Genomic DNA, 22,837 nt, shown 5'->3' on the forward strand with positions numbered 1-22,837 from the left:
TCTAAACACAGCTGTACAAATATCTTCGCAATGTTGCAATAAAGTTTAAGGACTGAACTTAAAAGCATGTCTGCAAGCGATCCGCTTTTCACGTGTTTGCCTGACCGTATTACAGTAAAGGTTTCGGTATGCTGAGGGCAAGCAGTGACATTTAAAAGCTATTTGGTTTTCAAACACACGGGTAATTTCTAATCCATTTTCCTTGTCCAACTGGCCAGAGGGCCAACAGCACTGGTTACACAATGTGGCAATCAAATGAAGCATTTTCTGCTAATTGGCTGTCACATGATAGCAAACCTAAGCGGCCAAGATTTATTCATGTGTGTTGGGAAGTGTTCCCTCCCATTTGCTACATGCTACCAGCCCTAGTGAACAGATTCCCTCTTATCTCTTCAGCATTCCAAACTTACAATTTCCAATTCAGGCTATTATTTAGTTGGAATAACTGTCTTCCAGATAGATGTGCTTTTAATTCTCTGAAAATTCACATCAGTCTTTGCGGGATTTTGTTCTGGATGTGGAAAGGTTTACAGTAGTTATTTAACTGAAGATTTTCAAGTTATTATCACAGGTAAATAAAGCTTATTTTGATGCATTTAATGTTTCCTTTTTAAGCAGAGTTATTTTAATCTTTTCCCCTGCGACTTCTCAATAGATTTTGCCAAGTTTGTTCCATCATCTATGTCTAATGGTCAGCACCACATTGTGGGCTAAAGGGCCTGTAATGTGCTGTAATGTTCTATGTTCTAATGCTCTTTCAGTATGTTCAAGACTGGATACCAAGTGACCACAGGTATCTCAGCTTAATTTTGTCTTGTTTGCTCACTTATATGTTGCTGTTGCCACAGTTGATTTCTGTGACAAATTAAGTTTAATATTCACTGTTAGCCCTGTTCTAATTTCTGGTCCACCTTCAAATTTCTTTCATAAAGATGAAACGGTTTCTGACATTGTACAGCTTCTGCCAAAATCATTCAAAGCACATCACTTAAGCAGATGCTATAATTGTGTGTGTGTTAAAAGAAAGCACCAATTATCAGTTCTGTAAGCAGGAAAGCACTTACACTCCAGCTGATCTGTAAGTTTATAAAATAAATCTCTGTTCTAAGTTTAAAAACTAAACATTAGTGTAGTTATCTTTCTTTGATGTATCTTCAGAATCAGAATCAGGTTTATTATCACCAGCATGTGTTGTGAAATTTGTTAACTTAGCAGCAGCAGTTCAATGCAATACATAATAATATAGAAGTAAACAAACAAAGCAAAAAAAAAGAAATAAGTAAATCAACTACAGTAGGTATATATGTATATATTGAATAGATTGAAAAATGAAAATACTTAAATAATAGATATTAAAAAAAGAATCTAATTGATACACAGCTAGCAGCCATACAAAACTATCTTTTTGCATTCTCTATGTCCCTTTAAGGCACTCATTGAAAGTAACCTTTTTTGCTTTGAATTTAATTGCTGAGCCTAATGCTGCCTTATTCTTTACACACACACACACACATACACACTTACTTTATTAGGTGCCTCCTGTACCTAATGAAGTGGTCACTGAGTGTATGTTCATGGTCTTCTGCTGCTGTTGCCCATCCACTTCAAGGTGTGTAGAGATACTTTTCTGTACACCACTGTTGTAACGTGTGGCTATTTGCGTTGCTGTCACCTTGAACCAGTCTGGCCATTCTCCTCTGACCTCTCTCATTAACAAAGCATTTTCACTCACGGAACAGCTGCACGCTGGATTTTTTTTTGTTTTATCATTCCATTCTTTGTAAACTCTAGGAAGACTGTTGTTCATGGAAATCCCAGGATATCAGGAGGTCCTGACGAAGGGTCTCGGCCCGAAACGTCGACAGCGCTTCTCCCTATAGACGCTGCCTGGCCTGCTGTGTTTCACCAGCATTTTGTGTGTGTTGCTTGAATTTCCAGCATCTGCAGATTTCCTTGTGTTTCCCAGGATATCAGCAGTTTCAGAGCTACTCAAACCACCCCATCTGGCACCACCAATCCTTCCATGGTCAAAGCCACTTGGATCACATTTCTTCCCCATTCTGATGATTGGTCTGAACAACAGCTGAACCTCTTGACCAAATCTGCATACTTTTATGCTTTGAGATGCTGCAACATCTGATTAGATATTTGCATTAGTGTAAAGGAGTACCTAATAAAATGGCCACTGAGTGTATGTATATTTTGTGTACTTTATAGTATATTTTATGTATTACACTGTACTGGTGCCAGAAAACAACAAATTGCATCACATCTGTCAATGATAATTGTATTGCTCATGTGGTTCCATTGTTTAAAAAGGGTTCTAGAAATAAGCCTAGCAATTATAGACCTGTCAGTTTGACATCAGTGGTGGGTAAATTAATGGAAAGTATTCTTAGAGATAGTATTTATAATTATCTGGATAGACAGGATCTGATTAGGAGTAGCCAGCATGGATTTGTGCGTGGAAGGTCATATTTGACAAACCTTATTGAATTTTTTGAAGAAGTTACGAGGAATGTTGATGAGGGTAAGGCAGTGGATGTAGTCTATATGGACTTCAGCAAGGCCTTTGACAAAGTTCCACAAGGAAGGTTAGTTAAGAAGGTTCAGTCATTAGGTATTAATGCTGGAGTAATAAAATGGATTCAACAGTGGCTAGATGGGAGATGCCAGAGAGTAGTGGTGGATAATTGTTTATCGGGATGGAGGCCGGTGACTAGCGGGGTGCCTCAGGGATCTGTTTTGGGCCCAATGTTGTTTGTAATATACATAAATGATCTGGATGATGGGGTGGTAAATTGGATTAGTAAGTATGCCGATGATACTAAGGTAGGAGGTGTTGTGGATAATGAGGTGGGTTTTCAAAGCTTGCAGGGAGAATTATGCCGGTTAGAAGAATGGGCTGAACGTTGGCAGATGGAGTTTAATGCCGAGAAGTGTGAGGTTCTACATTTTGGCAGGAATAATCCAAATAGAACATACAGGGTAAATGGTAGGGCATTGAGGAATGCAGTGGAACAGAGAGATCTAGGAAAAACAGTGCATAGTTCCCTGAAGGTGGAGTCTCATGTAGTTAGGGTGGTGAAGAAGGCTTTTGGAATGCTGGCCTTTATAAATCAAAGCATTGAGTACAGAAGTTGGGATGTAATGTTAAAATTGTACAAGGCATTGGTAAGGCCAAATTTGGAATATTGTGTACAGTTCTGGTCACCGAATTATAGGAAAGATATCAATAAATTAGAGAGAGTGCAGAGACGATTTACTAGGATGTTACCTGGGTTTCAGCACTTAAGTTACAGAGAAAGGTTGAACAAGTTAGGTCTCTATTCATTGGAGCGTAGAAGGTTGAGGGAGGATTTGATCGAGGTATTTAAAATTTTGAGAGGGATAGATAGAGAAGACGTGAATAGGCTGTTTCCATTGAGAGTAGGGGAGATTCAAACGAGAGGACATGATTTGAGAGTTAGGGGGCAGAAGTTTAAGGGAAACACGAGGGGGTATTTCTTTACTCAGAGAGTGATAGCTGTGTGGAATGAGCTTCCTGTAGAAGTAGTAGAGGCCAGTTCAGTTGTGTCATTTAAGGTAAAATTGGATAGGTATATGGACAGGAAAGGAGTGGAGGGTTATGGGCTGAGGGCGGGTAGGTGGGACTAGGTGAGATTAAGAGTTCAGCACGGACTAGGAGGGCCGAGATGGCCTGTTTCCGTGCTGTGATTGTTATATGATTATATATAATACATTTGATTCTGATTCTGATTTTGTGATAAATCACCAAATGTGATAATGTTTCTGAAGGTGTATTTGCTGTGTTAAAGGTGCTACATTAGTGCTGTTGCAGCTGATGATTTGTTCCAATTTCTCTTCAAACTGTGCGGGGCAAGTTCAATGGAAATGAATCATTGTCAACTCATCTGTAATTGTTCCGCTGATTCCAACGCACCTAATGTCAGAGCAGTTCAGTCATTAAAATGAGTCACTTGACACAATTTAACAGGACAAAGCAATTCATCTGCCTACCCTGTTTTTCCAGCCAATAAGATTATCGTTATTATTGTCATTTTAAATCCATAAACAGAAGGAACTGAGGTTTCAAATTAAACAAATTTTAACTCCTGGAGATGTTCATTTCAATGCTGAACATGACACAGCAGCATAGTGGTTAGCACAATCACTTTACAGCACCAACGATCAGAGATAAGGGTCTGATTCCTTACTCTATCTGCAAGGAACTTGTGTATTCTGACCATGAATGAGTAAGTTTCCCTGCGGTGCTCCGATTTCCCAGAACATTCCAATGACACACAGTTAGGGTTAGGGAATTGTGGGCACGTTATGTTGGTGCCAGAAGCACAAGAACAGTTGTGGGGCAGCTCAGCACATTCCTCACCAATGTGATTTATACAAACAACATATTTTGCTGTATGTTTCGAAGTTTCAATGTACAAGAGGAAAATAAAGCTAATCTTTATAATATCAGAAAAAAGAAATATAACCATAGAACACTACCGCACAGTACAGGCCCTTCAGCCCTCCATGTTGTACCGACCCATATAATCCTTTAAAAAAGTACTAAACCCACACTAACCCATAACCATCCATTTTTCTTTCATCCATGTGCCTGTCCAAGAGGCTCTTAAATACCCCCAATGTTTTAGCCTCTACCACCATCCCTGGCAAGTCCTTTCAGAAATCAGAAAACTTTCTACGTTAGGCCACAAAATAACTGGTTAATTTTAATACAAATGCAATCAGCTTTTCTTGAGAAATCCACTTCAAGGGCAAAGAACTCCTGCTGTAAGAGATTCTCAGGCTCACCGCTCCCATAGTCCCTATAGTGAGAGGGGTCACCTCTCGACACACAGACCCTACAGTGAGAGGGGTCACCATTCCACACACAGTCCCTACAGTGAGAGGGATCACCATTCCACACACAGACCCTACAGTGAGAGGGGTCACCACTCCACACACAGACCCTACAGTGAGAGGGGTCACCACTCCACACACAGACCCTACAGTGAGAGGGGTCACCATTCCACACACAGTCCCTACAGTGAGAGGGGTCACCATTCCACACACAGTCCCTACAGTGAGAGGGGTCACCACTCCACACACAGACCCTACAGTGAGGGGGTCACCATTCCACACACAGTCCCCACAGTGAGAGGGGTCACCATTCCACATACAGTCCCTACAGTGAGAGGGGTCACCACTCCACACACAGAGGGGTCACCATTCCACACACAGTCCCTACAGTGAGAGGGGTCACCACTCCACACACAATCCCTACAGTGAGGGGGTCACCACTCCACACACAGTCCCTACAGTGAGATGGGTCACCACTCCACACACAATCCCTACAGTGAGGGGGTCACCACTCCACACACAGACCCTACAGTGAGAGGGGTCACCACTCCACACACAGACCCTACAGTGAGAGGGGTCACCACTCCACACACAGTCCCTACAGTGAGAGGGGTCACCACTCCACATACAGACCCTACAGTGAGAGGGGTCACCACTCCACACACAGAGGGGTCACCATTCCACACACAGTCCCTACAGTGAGAGGGGTCACCACTCCACACACAATCCCTACAGTGAGGGGGTCACCATTCCACACACAGTCCCTACAGTGAGAGGGGTCACCAGTCCACACACAATCCCTACAGTGAGGGGGTCACCATTCCACACACAGTCCCTACAGTGAGAGGGGTCACCACTCCACACACAATCCCTACAGTGAGGGGGTCACCATTCCACACACAGAGGGGTCACCATTCCACACACAGTCCCTACAGTGAGGGGGTCACCACTCCACACACAGTCCCTGCAGTGAGAGGGGTCACCACTCCACACACAATCCCTACAGTGAGGGGGTCACCACTCCACACACAGACCCTACAGTGAGAGGGGTCACCACTCCACACACAATCCCTACAGTGAGAGGGGTCAACATTCCACACACAGTCCCTACAGTGAGAGGGGTCACCACTCCACACACAGACCCTACAGTGAGAGGGGTCACCACTCCACACACAATCCCTGCAGCGAGAGGGGTCACCATTCCACACAGACCCTACAGTGAGAGGGGTCACCACTCCACACACAGACCCTACAGTGAGAGGGGTCACCAGTCCACACACAATCCCTACAGTGAGGGGGTCACCATTCCACACACAGTCCCTACAGTGAGAGGGGTCACCAGTCCCTGCCCACACACACACACACACACACACACACACACACCGTCTATAGTGAAGGAGTCTCAGATAAATTGTACAAATATAAGAATTTTCAGCAAGCTCTTGCTCAGCTATGCTTTCGGTCAATTTCAAAAACTATTTTGATGAAATATTCTATATGAAGTCCCCCTCACTGGGCTCGAATGGAAACTTATCTCGTTGTCAGCTCCACTACCGGGCTTAGGACTCAGCGGTAAGAAGGTCATCTTTCATAAACATGAGGCGTCTAGGGTCGGCATAACTTGGGGTTCAACCAGTCAGGAACGTTGTGCGTAAATACTGTCTTTACACAATTGTCAGCCGGCAAGAAATAACAAATAGTACGCTGCATAAAGTTATAAAGAAAGTATATTTACAAATTACTTGTAGGTTCTGCTGAAGTGTTTCGGCTTGAAAAGTTGACTGTATTCTTTTCTTAGATGCTGCCTGTCCTGCTGAATTTCTCCAATATTTTGTGTGTGTTGCTTGGGGTCACCAGCACCTGCAGAATTTCTCTTGTTTATTTTACAAGTTTCAGCTTTATTGAACTGTTAGTGGAGGGGAGGGAACAAAAATGAAAAGGGCCCATTACAGTTAAAGCAGTTCAAATGTGCACATAAAGTTAAAGCTCATCTTGAAATTGTCTTTTTACTCACACACTGGACCTATGGTCTGTGTGAAAATACACACCAATACTCCACCAATGCCCGTCACAAATCTCTCTCTGCCCAGCTCTCTCTAGAACCTTCTCCCAATTCCACTATCCTAATGAGCTGACACAACATTCCTAAGCTGAGCATGTGTCCCCTTAACTTTAGCCAAAAATCCGAACATTCTATAGCAGGACACACTGCTTTTGCAGAAAGCTTCCAAATGAAATATCCTACATCATGAAGAGTAAAATTGTTTACCAGGGCATTACATACATTTGCCACATGTCATTGATAAACCTTGAATCTGCCTTATGGAATGTTAGTCTCTTGAGGAAATATGGTCTGCCTCAGGAATTGCTGCTGCAGTTCTACACTGCAGTCATTGAGTCTGTCTTGTGCACCTCCATCACTGTGTGGTTTGGAGCCGCCACCAAGCAGGATAGAACCAGACTACAGCGCATTGTGAGGACTGCCGAGCGCATCATTGGAGCCTCCCTGCCCTCTATTGTGGACCTGTACTCTTCCAGGCTGAAGAAGAGGGCGGGGAACATCATAAAGGACTCCTTCCATCCTGCGCACGGACTGTTTGAACTGCTTCCGTCTGGTAGGCGCTTCAGATCCCTCCAGACCAAGACTAATAGGCACTGGAGAAGTTTTTTCCCTACTGCGGTCACTTTGCTGAACAGTTAACTGCCGGTTAACTGTCAGCTAACTATTACTTGGATTGCACTACCTGTATGTATAATCTATATTTTCATTTATATTTATCATTATTATTGTTATGAGCAGAGAGACAACATCTGCCGGAAGTAAATTCCTTGTATGTGCACAGGTACTTGGCGATTAAAGTCTAATTCTGATTCTGATTCTGATATCCTTTTTGCTGTAGTTTAGAGTCATAGAGTTGTGCGCCATGGAAACTAGGCATTTGACTTGATTTGTCTATGTCACACGAGGTGTCTGTCTCTGCTAAGTCCCTTTTCCTGAATTTGGCCCATATCCCTTTGTCCTATTCCTAATCAAAAACTTTTTAAATGTTACGATTATGTCTTCCTCTACCACCTCCTCTTGTAGCTTGTTCCAAACATCCACCACCCTCTGTGAGAAATGCAAGCACTGAGATATCCTTTAAACATTTCCCTCTCACCTTAATCCCATGTTATATACGCCCATACACCTGGAAAAATTCTGTGATTATATACACTATATATAACTCTCATCATTTTTGTAAACCTCGGGTCATCTCACGCACTCCAGTGAGAACAATCCTGGTCTATCCAGTTCCTGAAGCCTTGCATTCCTGGTGAATCTGTTCTTTTCTCTTTCTAGTGCTACCACATTCTTCATACAGTTTGATGACCAGAATTGCATATTCCACATGTAGTCTAACCAATCTCTTGTACAGGTGCAACACAACATCCCAATACTCCTGCCTGTAAGAAAAATGATCTTAGGCTCAGCTATCTACACGTATACCCACACACGTAGAAGGAAAGCAAGCAAGATGCTTCTTCACCACCATATTTACTTGTGTCACCGTTTTCTGGAAGCTATGAACCTACCCCAGTGTCCTTTCCATTTGCTGTACAAGTTAAATGATGACAAATTCATTATGCCACACTTCCATGGATTAATTTCCATCTACTACCATTTTGCACAACTTTTCTGCTCATCTATGTCCCTCCATATCCATAACCTTCTAGTTTGGAAGTTGAGGATCCCATTACAGAGGGAGGTACAGAGGCCCAGGTTCTGTAACTTCTCAATCAGAATTGTGGGAATGATGGTGTTAAATGCTGAGCTTTAGTCGATGAACAGCATCCCGACATAGGTGTTTGTATCATCCCGGTGGTCTAAGACCGTGTGAAGAGTCATTGAGATTGCGTCTGCCGTTGACCTATTGTGGAGATAGGCAAATTGCAATGGGTCCAGTTTCTTGCTGAGGCAGGAGTTCAGTATAGTCATGACCAACCTCTCAAAGCATTTCATCACTGTAGTTGTGAGTGCTACCGGCCGATAGTCATTCAGGCAGCTCACACTGTTCTTTTTAAGCATTGATATAATTGATGCCTTTTTGAAGCAAGTGGGTCTTGGCCCAAAACATCAACTCTTCATATCCCTCCATAGATGCAGCCTATCCCACTGAGTACCTCCAGCATTTTGTGTAAGCTACTCCATAATAAATATGTATTGCCATAACTTCTACTCTCTCTCTCTCCATTCACAGCTCTGTAGCTTCCAAGGGGAGCTTGCTATAGATACATCAAAAGTGTCACACTTGGGAAAACACAAACTAATTTGTACTGACTGTGATAGGAAGTACATGATTATAATGTGGTGTTTGTACTTCATCAACTCCTGAATAGTTTGATCTTTCGGTATAACATTATATCAATTCTGATAAAGATTTTTTTTGTCTAACAGTGCTTTGAGGCAAGTGATAATCCTCACTAAAATGATGAAAAATTTAGAAACACATGGATTAAAAACAGCTGATATGTTTTAGTTCCATGTAATTCATGGACGAACGCAGACTTTCTTTTGAAGACGCAACTGATAGAATACTTAAAAGGAAATGTGATTGATAGCGTGCTTGTAGATTTTCAGAAGGATATTGATTCTCAGGAGAAACAAATTCAAGATAAAATGCTACTGATTTGCTATCATCTGTTTTACACTAACACAAGAAGTCTCAATTGGCCCCTTCCTGTGCTAAAGATCGTACCATAAAATCCCTTTCATCTAAAAGAATCATTGAATGTGTCATTTAGCAAAATGTGATTGAACTCAAAATCTTCCAGCAACAGTGGTAGCAGCTGAGCCAGGATGATACATACAAAAAGGGCTCAGAATGAAATAAGGGACTAGGATGGCACAACACTTTACAGTACAAGTGACCTGGATTCAGTTTCCTCCATTGCCTGTAAGGCGTTTGTATGTTCTCCCTTTGACTGCATGGGTTTCCTCCAGGTACTCTGGTTTCCTCCCACAGTCTAAACATGTACTGGTTAGTGAGTTAATAGGTCATTGTAAATTGTCCAGTGGTTAAATTGTGGCTTGAAGGTCCAAAAGGGCCTATTGCGTGCTCTGTCTCAGTCAATCAGTCATATAAATATAAATATATCGTTCAGCTCATCCTTGCAGAGAATTTGTATATTTTATCCTATTACATTCTTCATGCGGGTACCGTGTGTACACAAGATGCTAAGAAGCAAATGTCGAGCAGATAACAAGCGATTTTTTTTCCTGGACTGTAAATGGGGGACATAATTTTAAGGCGATTGGTGGAAAGTACAGGGGTTAGTCAGAACTACGTTCTTCACACAGACAGTGATCGGTACATAGAATGTCCTGCCAGGAGTGGTGGTAGATGCAGAACACAATGGGCATTTAAGAAACTCTGCACGGGCACATGGATGATAGAACAATGGAGCTATGTAGGAGGGATTGGCCCATACTGTGTTGCAGTTTTCTATGTTCTGTGTTCACCTCCACCATAATAAATTCTCTAAAATGAGTTAGCCCTGAGATTGTCAGTGCAGGATGCAGACGTGTTTGTTCCTGAGTATTAGTTCAGGATTGCTTGCACCAATAATACTGCAACTACATTGCTATAATTAAGTTTATTATCATATGCACAAGTGAGATGAAAAACATATTTCCAGTAGTGTCACAGGCACAGGGTATCAGATACACAAGATTCGTAAGAAAAATGCAAATTAAGTATAAGTTATACACATTTTTTATGAGAAAGAACACAAGAAGTCCATTGTAGTGCAAAGTAGTCAAAGTGAGTATCCCTATTTTCATGGAGGTGACATTTGCCTATTCCTCCTGCCAGGGTTAGTGGGAAAGGCAAGTACATTCGGACCATTTGAGGAAGTCTTTGATAGGCACATGGATGATAGAAAAATGGAGGGCAATGTGGGAGGGAAGAGTTAGATAGATCTCAGAGTAGATTAAAAGGCTGCCATGACATTATGGATTGAAGAGCTATAATGTTCTACATTGACTGACCACTTTATTAGGTACATCTGCCGTTTTTGCAAATATCTAATCAGCCAATCGTGTGACAGCAACTCGTTGCATAAAAGCATGCAGAAATGGTCAAGAGGTTCAGTTGCTGTTCAGACTAAACATCAGAATGGGGAAGAAATGTGATATAAGTGACTTTGACTGTGGAAGGATTATTGGTGCCAGATGGGGTGGTTTGAGTATCTCAGAAACTGCTGATATCCTGGGATTTTCATGCACAACAGTCTCCCTGGAGTTGACAGAGAGTAGTGTGAAAAACAAAAAAATCCTGTTTGCGGCAATTCTGTGGGTGAAAATCCCTCGTTAATGAGAGAGGTCAGAGGAGAATTTGCCAGACTGGTTCAAAGTTCAAAGTAAATTTATTGTCAAAGTACATACATATACAGTGCCTATAAAAAATATTCACCCTCCTTGGAAGTTTTCATGTTTTTTGTTTTACAATATTGAATCGCAGTGGATTTAATTTGGCTTTTTTGACACTGATCAACAGAAAAAGACTCTTTTGTATCAAAATGAAAACAGATCTCTACAAAGTGAACTAAATTAATTACAAATATAAAACACAAAATAATTGATCACATTAGCATTCATCCCTTTAATATGTCACACTAAATCATCACTGGTGCAGCCAATTGGTTTTAGAAGTCGCATAATTAGTTACATGGGGATCACCTGTGTGCAATCAAGGCCTTTCAATTGATTGTAGTAAAAATACACCTGTAGGTGGAAGGTCCAACTGCTGGTGAGTCAGTATCCTGGAAAAAACTCCAAGAAAAGGTTTTTGAAAAGCACAAGGTAGGAGATGGATACAAGAAAATTTCCAAGTCACTAAATATACCTTGGACTACAGTTAAGTCCATTGGCAAGAAATGGAAAGAATATGGCACAGCTGTAAATCTGCCAAGACAAGACAGTCCTCAAAAATTGAGTGATCATGTAAGAGGGGGACAAGTGAGGGAGGCCACCAAGTGACCTAGGACAACTCTGGAGGAGATTCAAGCTTCAGTGGCTGAGATGGGAGAGACTGTGCGTACAACAACTGTTGCCCGGGTACTTCACCAGTTGCAGCTTTATGGGAGAGTGGCAAAGAGAAAGCCACTGTTGAAAACAACTCATATGAAATCTTGGCTAGATTTTGCCAGAAGCCATGTGGGAGACTTTGAAGTCAGCTGGAACACACTTGTGTGGTCTGATGAAAAAAATTGACCTTTTTGGCCATCAAACTAAATGCTATGTTTGGTGTAAGGCAAACACTGTACATCATCAAAAACACACCACCCCTACCTATCATGAGGCATGGTGGTGAAGCTTCACTGCAACAGGCCCTGGAAGGCTTGTAAAGGTAGAGGGTAAAATGAATGAGCAAATATAGGGCAAATCCTGGAGGAAAACCTGATGCAATCTGCAAGAGAAGTGTTATTTGGGAGAAGATTTGTTTTCCAGCAAGAAAATGACCCCAAGCAAAAAACCAGATCTCCACTGGAGTAGCTTAAAAACAACAAAGTTAATGTCCTGGAGTGGCCAAGTCAGAGTTCAGACCTCAAACCAATTGAGAATTTGTGGGTGGACTTGGAAAAAGGCTGTTCTCTCACAATCCCCATGCAATCTAACAGAGCTTGAGCAGTTTTGTAAAGAAGAATGGGGAAAAATTTGTAGTGTCCAGATGTGCAAAGCTGATGGGGACCTATCCATACAGACTCAAGGCTGTAATTGCTGCCATAGATGTATTTAAGGGGGTGAGTAATTATGTAAACAATTATTTTGTATTTATTTTCCAGCTAAAAGCTGGAAAGTTGATTGGCAAAAGGGATACAGAACTGAAGAAGGGAGAGGATCATGGGATGGGAGGCCTGGGGAGAAAGAAAGGGGGAGGGGAGCACTAGGAGAAGATGAACAGGCAAGGAGTCATTATGAGAGGGAGAGAGAGGGAGACACCCTGAGACCATTAACGGAAGTTAGCAAAATCAATGTTCATGCCATCAGGTTGGAGGCAATCCAGACGGAATATAAGGTGTGTTCCTCCAACCTGAGTGTGGATTCATCTTGACAGTAGAGGAGGCCATGGATAGACATATCAGAATGGGAATGGATGTGGAATTAAAATGTGTGGCCAGGAGACCATAAGACAAAGGTGCAGAAGTCAGCCATTCGGCCCATCCGAGTCTGCTCTGCCATTTCATGAGCTGATCCAATCTCCCCTTTAGACCCATTCCCCCACCTTCTCACCATAACCTTTGATGCTCTGACTACTCAGATACCTATCAATCTCTGCCTTAAATACACCCAATGACTTGGCCTCCACTGCTGCCCGTGGCAACAAATTCCATAGATTCACCACCCTCTGGCTAGAAATTTTTTTCGGATCTCCGTTCTGAATGGGTGCCCTGCAATCCTCAAGTCATGTCCTCTCGTACTAGACTCCCCCACCATGGGAAACAACTTTGCCACATCCACTCTGTCCATGCCTTTCAATTTTCAAAATGTTTCTATGAGGTCCCCCCTCATTCTTCTAAACTCCAAAGAGTACAGTCCAAGAGCGGTCAAACGTTCCTCATATGTTAACCCTCTCATTCCCAGAATCATTCGAGTGAATCTTCTCTGAACCCTCTCCAATGTCAGCACATCCTTTCTTAAATAAGGAGTCCAAAACTGCACACAGTATTCCAAGTGAGGTCTTACCAGTGCCTTATAGAGTCTCAACATCACATCCGTGCTCCTATACTCTATTCCTCTAGAAATGAATGCCAACATTGCATTTGCCTTCTTCACCAATGACTCAACATGGAGGTTAACCTTAAGGGTAACCTGCATGAGGACTCCCAAGTCCTGTTGCATCTCAGAATTCTCTCTCCATTTAAATAATAGTCTGCCCGTTTATTTCTTCTACCAAAGTGCATGACCTTACGCTTTCCGACATTGTAATTCATTTGCCACTTCTTTTCCCATTCCCCCAATCTATCTAAGTCTCTCTGCAGACTCTCTGTTTCTGCAGCACTACCGGCCCCTCCACCTATCTTTGTATCATCAGCAAACTTAGCCACAAAGCCATCTATTCCATAATCCAAATCGTTGATATACAATGTAAATGGCCACTGGGAGGTCCTGCTTTCTCTGGCGGACAGAGTGTAGGTGTTCAGTGAAATGGTCTCCCAGTCTGCGTTGGGTCTCACCAATATATAGAAGACCGCACTGTATATCACACCAGCCGAGTCACAGGTGAAGTGTTGTCTCACCTGGAAGGACTGTCTGGGGCCCTGAATGGTGGTGAGGGAGGAAGTGTAAGGGCAGGTGTGGTACTTATTCTGCTCACAAGGATAAGTGCCGGGAGGGAGATCGGTGGGAAGGGATGGGGGGGACGAATGGACAAGGGAGTCGTGCAGGGAGCGATCCCTGCGGAAAGCAGAAAGGGCGGGAGGGAAAGATGTGCTTCATGTTGGGATCCCGTTGGAGGTGGCTTCCAAGGGAGCTGACTAGGCAATGTATGTCATTATATACAACCCTGAGATTCATTCCCTTGAGGGCAGACTCAGTAAATCCAAGAAACGTAATAGAATCAATGAAAGACTGCAATCAACAGGGTGGCCCACCAACCAATGTGCAAAAGACAACAAATCGTGCAAATACGAAAAGGAAGAAAAATAATAGATAAGTTAGAAGTGTTGAGAACATGAGACGAAGAGTGCGCAATAGTGAGTCTATTGGTTGTGGGAACAGTTCAGTGATGGGGCAAATGAAGTTGAATGAAATTATCCCATCTGGTTCAAGAGCCTGATGGTTCTATGTTATTATCAAGCGGGCAATATCATGTCATTCACATGCCCCTCTCCATGCACCCCTTCCCCACCCCCCCCAACCTCCCTGCTGCATGAGCTTTGGAATCTATGTATGCAAGAAAATGCATGAGCATTCAGGGTTATGGCTATGAAAGAATAGAAATATATTTTTTACTTTTGCTGATATTTGCCATTCTTTCTTTTCCCAGTTAAAGTTAGCTAGAATTCATTTTAATACTTTCCCATGAGATTCTAAATAGAAATCTCCAGAAAAGTTTCTTGAATCCTCCAATTACAGTAAATCTTAAGATTAAACAAAATCTGGTGCAAAGATTACTGAACCACAGTACAAGCAGTGCTGCTAACAGCAAATAAACCCTGCTAATCTGGATAATACGTTTCATGGAAAATCTCCCAGGCAGTGTCTAGCGAATTGGAGTGCTGAGAACTGGTTTCTCAGCAGTAGGCTGGACATCTGCTCCAACTGTGAGGGAGCTGATTCAGATTCAGATTAAGTTATTTAACACATGTATATTGAAAGACACAGTGAAATGTATCATTTGCGTTAACTACTAACATAACCTAAGGATGTGCTGGGAACAGCCTGCAAGTGCGGCCACCTATTGTGGTGCTCAGGATACTCAGCAAGGTCCGAATACACAGCACAACACAAGCAACAAAACAACAGCAAAATAATCCCTGTTTCTTCAACTGTGCGCGTACACACACACACACACACACACACACACACACACACACACACACTCACTCACTCACTCACTCACTCACTCACTCACTCACTCACTCACTCGCTAACTCACTCACTCACGCCCACCCACTCACTCGCTAACTCACACCCTCTCACTCACACTCACACTCTCACTCACACACACCCCCCCCCCCCCCCCCCTTGGCCTCTAATGGACTCATGGATTCACAGACAATGGGCATCTGACTTCCCCAGTGGGTTCTCAGATTTGTTGACTCATGTCTTCATCCATAGGGCTTCAACTTCCCACTTTCTGATTGACCTTAAGTCTTCAGTCTTCGGTATTGACCCCAGGACTAGCCAATGGCAGGACCCCAAACTCCAAGCCTGAACCTGAGTTCCTTAAATGCAATTGGACCTCCACTCCACCTTACCCCTCCATCCCCTCTCCTACCTGACACAACCTGTCTGACATCTTAAAGCCTCCTCAGTCCCTTGAACTGCCATCTCTCCTCTTCTTTATACTCACCGTATCACCTCCTCTCTTAGTTCTGATGCAGGGTTTCGACCCAAAATGTCGATAGTTCCTTTCAGAATCAAAATCATTAGTATTATCACTGATGCATGTTGTGAAATTTATTGTTTTGTGGCAACAGTTGGGTGAAATAAAAAATATTACAATAAGGTTCAATAAGAAATATTTTTAAATAACTGGTGCAAAAGAGAGCAAAATTGTGAGGTAAATAATAATGGGTTTATGGACCATTCAGAAATATGGCAGAGGGTAAGAAGCTGTTCCTAGAGTGCTGAATGTGGGTCTTCAGGTTCCTGTTCTTCTTCCTCAATGGCAGAATGAGAAGAGGGTATGTCCTGGGGGGGTGACGGTCCGTAATGATGAATGCCATCTTCTTAAGGCACTGCCTTCTGAAGACATCCTCGCTACCGGGGAGGCTCATGCCCATGGTGGAACTGGCTGGTTGACAACCCTCTGCAGTTTCTTATGATCCTGTGCATTGAAGTCTCCACACCAGACAGTGACTGATGCAACCAGTCAGCATGCTCTCCATAGTACATCTGTAGGAATTTGCGAGAGTCCTTGCTGACGTACCCAACCTCCTCAAACTCCTAGTGAAGTACAGCTGCCGGTGTGCCTTCTTCGTGATTGCATCAATATGTTGGGTTTGGGATAGATCCTCTGAGATATTGACACTGAGGGGTTTGAAGCTGCTCACCCTTTCTACTGTTGACCCCCTGATGAGGACCGGCATGTGTCCTCCTGACTTCTACTTCCTGAAGACCACAATTAATTCCTTGATCTTACGGACACTGAGGGCAAGATTGTTGTGACAGCACTCAGCTGATCCACCTCACTCCTACACACCTCTTTGTCACCATCTGCCATCAATTGTCTTAGCAGTGAGTGGGAGGGCATTTTTCAACGAAGATATTTGAACTTTTCAATGCAATTATAGATAGGTTGGGGAACTGGTGGAAACTTGGCAGAAGGCAAAGCTCCCTCTAAGGTGTGCACTTATAAATGTGCACACATCTTTTGCTACTAGCGCACAGAGGAATTTAAAGTGCGCACAGAAGATTGTCACCCTCTACCTCGCTGGCATGTTAAGTATATTTCAAGATTGTACACAATCACCTTTCCTTTTCCAGTTTCTGATGTGGACAGTGTTGACAACATTTGCATTGATCTGTGTGCAGATTTTAGAACTGGCTTATTTATACTGTTTTTATTGAAGAAATTATTGATTCACCATGTCAAATTTCAAAGAAGCAAAGGGTGTGAAGCGCAAAAGAACTGCTGGTTCATTTAAAGCAGAATGGCTTAATGAAACAGTAGAAACTGCTACACTGAAACCTTGTGAGACTAGGAATGTGCAGCTATGAGAAATATTTGCATACAATGCAGAAACTTATGTTACCTCCATCTATTGTCATGATGCAAAAGTTGCTGGGGAATTTGCAAGTGGGAAGAAGGGAGTAATATTTGGAAACTTGACTTTTTTAAGTGTCATTTAGCAAGCAAATCACATATGGACAATGTACAAATGCTCTGGCGAGAAAATCTTTCTTTTCATGCCTGCTATGTATGTTTTGTTAGAGTGCAGATGAACGAGTGTGAAAATGATCAAATCCAGAGGAGATCAAAGTACTTATTGACAGTTATTTTACTACTTTTAAACAAAGAACAACAAACTTATCTTGGTAGCTTATTATCCTTAGTATAGCTTCAGGTTTACTTCCACTTAACATTTCAGTGTGCACGTGTTGTTGTCACTGGGCAAAAAATTGTACAGCAAAAGGTTTTTGTGCACACTGGTCATTACAAGTTAGAGGGAATATTGGCGGAGGGAGTTTAATGCAATTAATAAAGAGGAATCTAAAAGCAGGTTTATTAAAATTATGGCAGTTGTGTGAAATATAGAAGGATTTAAGTGTTCATGTGGAAGAATCATGAGTTCAAGTTGAATTTTCATTCAACCAGACATGAACATGCATGAATACAGCCAAAAGAAAGAGAATTACTCTGTGGTGAAGGTGCAAATCAGAGTGCCAACAGTCACATACAGCACAAGACCATATAAGATAGCAAGCATGTATAAGATAGCAGTAAAATACAGTCACACAAGTGAATATAGTCCGAGACCCTGACTCCATGAAAATTGCAGAAATCTACAGTTGAACACACTACGGCATTTCTGCTGCCAAGCGAATACTGGGGAGCAGCATCAACTCAAGTTTACACACGAACTCTGACACCTCTCTCCTGGGAGGCTGTAAACAGTCAATACTGCAGCTTGAGGCTAGTCCTCGCCATGACGGAGGCCATGCGGCGCCCCCGCCAGCCGCCAATAAATCGGACTTGCAGCATTCCGCATTAACATTGTCCAACAGGGTCTTGGAATCTCAGGAAAAGCGACAAGAAAAATAACTGGCTGTTAGACTGCACACCATCTGCATGCTCCGACTCCTCCCTGATGCAGGGAAGAGCAAACCAAGCCCAGCTCCTTCGGTTCCTCTGCCAACGAGCAACTCGCGGATGGGGACAGACCTGCGGTACTTAATGTTCAGCAGGGTCTTGTGATTGTAAAACGTACATTTGAAAAGTAGAAAAGCTTCTTCAGTTGACCCCTTAGAAGCCACTACAATCGAAAGCGCCACCATCTTTTCGGGAGTTGGCATGGCAAGTGGTATTCTTGCCTTCAGATCCAGATTCATTTATTTACCACACGTCCATCGAAATGTACTGTGAAATGCATAAATTGTGTTAGCAAGTAACATGACCTAAGGACGTGCTGGGGGCAGCCTGCAAACTTTGCTGCGTATTCTGGCTCACGTTGTTCAGGAGACCAATGCAAACAGCAAGACAAGCCCTCTCCCACCTTCCCACGCTGGCACACATGGGCAAGCCTCCAACTGCCAGGGAGGCCACCTGTAGCCCTCCAACCACTGGTCCTTGGCACTAAACTTTCAGGCTTGCTGTCAATTGGCCTCCGTCTTCAGGCACCCATCCTAAGGACATATGGGCCTTGACCTCTAATATCAGCCAGGGGAAAGGAATTTGGAAAGTGTTGTATTTGTGGAGGATGTTAATGAGGCCTGAAATATAATGCAGAGCTTTGGTCCCCTTATTTAAGAAAGAATTCACTGCCATTGGAGATAATTCAGATGAGAGTCACTACCCCTGATGGTTGAGAGGGTTGTCCTTTAAAGAGCAACTAAGGAACTTAGATCTTTATTCCTTGTAGTTTAGAAGAATGAGGCATGAATTTACTCAAAGTTCAACGTGCAAGGGGAATTTATTATCAAAGTACATGTATGTCACCATATACAATCCTGAGATTCATTTTCTTATAGGCATACTCAGTAAATCCATGAACCATAGTTAGGGGGTCAGATAGGCGATTCTGTGGACGTAGTCAGGAGACTCAGATGGTAGCTTGCCTAACTGGTGCCAGGGTCTGGGATGTTTCTGATTGTGTTCAAGATATCCTGAAGTGGGAGGGTGAGGAGCCAGAGGTCGTGGTACATATAGGTACCAATGACATAGGTAGGAAAAGGGAAGAGGTCCTGAAAGGAGAATATAGGGAATTAGGAAGGGAGTTGAGAAGAAGGACTGCAAAGGTAGTAATTTCAGGATTACTGCCTGTACCATGCAAGAGTAGGAATGGAATGAGGTGGAGGATAAATACGTGGCTGAGGGATTGGAGCAAGGGGCAGGGATTCAAGTTTCTGGATCATTGGGACCTCTTTTGGGGCAGGTATTGATCTGTATGAAAAGGACAGGTTGCACTTGAATCCTAGGGGGACCAATATCCTGGCGGGGAGATTTGCTAAGGCTACTTAGGAGACTTTAAACTAGAATGGTTGGGGGGTGGGAATCAAATTGAAGAGACTAGGAGAGTGGAGTTTAGTTCACAAATAGAGAAAGCTAGTAGACAGTGTGTGAGGGAGGATCGGCAGGTGACAGAGAAGGGGAGTGCTCAGACAGAAGATGTAGGGGAGAGGGAAGAAAAAGAAGACAGTGAAGTTGTTTTCACCATTTGGGATAAACAGAGTAAGAGATGGAAAATTTCTTAAATGCATTTATTTTAATGCTAGGAGCATTGTAAGAAAGGTGGATGAGCTTAGAGCATGGATTGATACCTGGAAATATGGTGTTGTAGCTATTAGTGAAACATGGTTGCAGGAGGGGTGTGATTGGCAACTAAATATTCCTGGATTTCGTTGCTTCAGGTGTGATAGAATCAGAGGGACAGGAGGGGGAGGTGTTGCATTGCTTGTCAGAGAAAATATTACAACGGTGCTTTGGCAGGATAGATTAGAGGGCTCATCTAGGGAGACTATTTGGGTGGAATTGAGGAATGGGAAAGGTGTAGTAACACTTATAGGGGTGTATTATAGACCACCTAATGCGGAGCGAGAATTGTGTAAGGAGATAGCAAATATTTGTAGTAAGCACAAGGTTGTGATTGTGGGAGATTTTAATTTTCCACACATAGACTGAGAAGCCCATTCTGTAAAAGAGCTGGATGGTATGGAGTTTGTAAAATGTGTGCAGGATAGTTTTTTGCAGCAATACATAGAGGTACCAACTAGAGAAGGGGCAGTGTTGGATCTCCTGTTAGGGAATGCGATAGGTCAGGTGACAGAGCTATATGTTGGGGAGCACTTCGGGTCCAGTGATCACAATGCCATTAGTTTCAATATAATTATGGAGAAGGATAGGTCTGGACCCAGGGTTGAGATTTTTGATTGGACAAAGGCTAACTTTGAGGAGATGCTAAAGGATATAGAAGGAGTGGATTGGGATAATTTGTTTTATGGGAAGGATGTAATAGAGAAATGGAGGTCATTTAAAGGTGAAAATTTGAGGGTACAGAATATTTATGTTCCTGTTAGGTTGAAAGGAAAGGTTAAAAGTTTGAGAGAGCCATGGTTTTCAAGGGATATTGGAAACTTGGTTCGGTAAAAGAGAGAGATCTACCATAAATATAGGCAGCATGGAGTAAATGAGTGCTTGAGGAATATAAAGGATGTAAAAGGAATCTTAAGAAAGAAATTAGAAAAGCTAAAAGAAGATATGAGGTTGCTTTGGCAAGTAAGGTGAAAATAAATCCAAAGGGTTTCGACAGTTATATTAATAGCAAAAGGATAGTGAGGGATAAAATTGGTCCCTTAGAGAATCAGAGTGGATAGCTATGTGTGGAGCCAAAAGAGATGGTGGAGATTTTGAACAATTTCTATTCTTCGGTATTCACTAAGGAGAAGGATATTGAATTGTGTAAGGTAAGGGAAACAAGTACGGTAGTTATGGGAACTATGATGATTAAAGAAGAGGAAGTATTGGCGCTTTTAAAGAATGTAAAAGTGGATAAGTCTCCAGATCCTGACAGGATATTCCCTAGGACCTTGACGGAAGTTAGTGTGGAAATAGCAGGGGCTCTGATAGAAATATTTCAAATGTTATTAGAAACAGGGATGGTGGCAGAGGATTGGCGTATTGCTCATGTGGTTCCATTGTTTAAAAAGGGTTCTAAGAGTAAACCTAGCAAGTATCGACCTTTAAGTTTGATGTCAGTGGTGGGTAAATTAATGGAAAGTACTCTTAGAGATAGTATATATAATTATCTGGATAGACAGGGTCTGATTAGGAATAGTCAACATAGATTTGTGTGTGGAAGGTCATGTTTGACAAATCTTATTGAATTTTGTGAAGAGGTTACTAGGAAAGTTGACGAGGGTAAAGTAGTGGATGTTGTCTATATGGACTTCAGTAAGGCCTTTGACAAGGTTTCACATGAAAGGTTAGTTAGTAAGGTTCAGTTGTTGGGTATTAATATTGAAATAGTAAAATGGATTCAACAGTAGCTGGATGGGAAATGCCAGAGTGTAGTGGTGGATAACTGTTTGTCAGGTTGGAGGCCGGTGTCTAGTGGTGTGCCTCAGGGATCTGAACTGGGTCCAATGTTGTTTGTCATATACATTAACGATCTGGATGATGGGGTGGTAAATTGGATTAGTAAGTATGCAGATGATACTAAGGTAGGTGGCGTTGTGGATAATGAAGTAGGTTTTCAAAGCTTGCAGAGAGATTTAGGCCAGTTAGAAGAGTGGGCTGAAAGATAGCAGATGGAGTTTAATTCTGATAAGTGTGAGGTGCTACATTATGGTAGGACTAATCAAAATAAGACATACGTGGTAAGTGGTAGGGCATTGAAGAATGCAGTAGAACAGAATGATCTAGGAATAATGGTGCATAGTTCCCTAAAGGTGGAATCTCATGTGGATAGGGTGGTGAAGGAAGCTTTTGGTATGCTGGCCTTTATAAATCAGACTATTGAGTATAGGAGTTGGGATGTAATGTTAAAATTGTACAAGGCATTGGTGAGGCCAAATTTGGAATATTGTGTGCAGTTCTGGTCACCGAATTATAGGAAAGATGTTAACAAAATAGAAAGAGTACAGAGGGGATTTACTAGAAAGTTACCTGGGTTTCAGCACCCAAGTTACAGAGAGAGGTTGAACAAGTTAGGTCTTTATTCTTTGGAGTGTAGAAGGTTGAAAGGGGACTTAAGTTATTGAAAATTATGAGGGGGATAGATAGAGTTGACATGGATAGGCTTTCTCCATTGAGAGTAGGGGACATTCAAACAAGAGGACAGGAGTTGAGAATTAGGGGCAAAAGTTTAGGGGTAACACGAGGGGGAACTTCTTTATTCAGAGAGTGGTAGCTGTGTGGAATGAGCTTCCAGTAGAAGTGGTAGGGGCAGGTTCGATATTGACATTTAAAAAAAAATTTAAAAAAAATTGGATAGGTGTATGGACAGGAAAGGAATGGAGGGTTATGGGCTGAGTGTGGGTCAGGGGGACTAGGTAAGCATTCAGCACGAACTAGAAGAGCTGAGGTGGCCTGTTTTCGTGCTGTAA

The 22,837-nt window shown here is 42.5% G+C and overlaps 1 protein-coding gene across 1 annotated transcript in view; it reads left to right on the forward strand.

The window, feature by feature from the left end:
* The first annotated feature begins 361 nt into the window (after window positions 1-361).
* oca2 (oculocutaneous albinism II) overlaps window positions 362-22,837 on the forward strand; it is a 507,586-nt gene continuing 485,110 nt past the window's right edge. Inside the window, exon 1 of the mRNA XM_059963277.1 lies at window positions 362-571. The gene's annotated coding sequence lies outside the window, so the exon portion shown is untranslated. The remainder of the gene's footprint in view (window positions 572-22,837) is intronic.

The sequence above is a fragment of the Hypanus sabinus genome, chromosome 3 (assembly GCF_030144855.1).
Source record: "Hypanus sabinus isolate sHypSab1 chromosome 3, sHypSab1.hap1, whole genome shotgun sequence".
In the NCBI taxonomy this organism is placed as follows: Eukaryota; Metazoa; Chordata; class Chondrichthyes; order Myliobatiformes; family Dasyatidae; genus Hypanus; species Hypanus sabinus.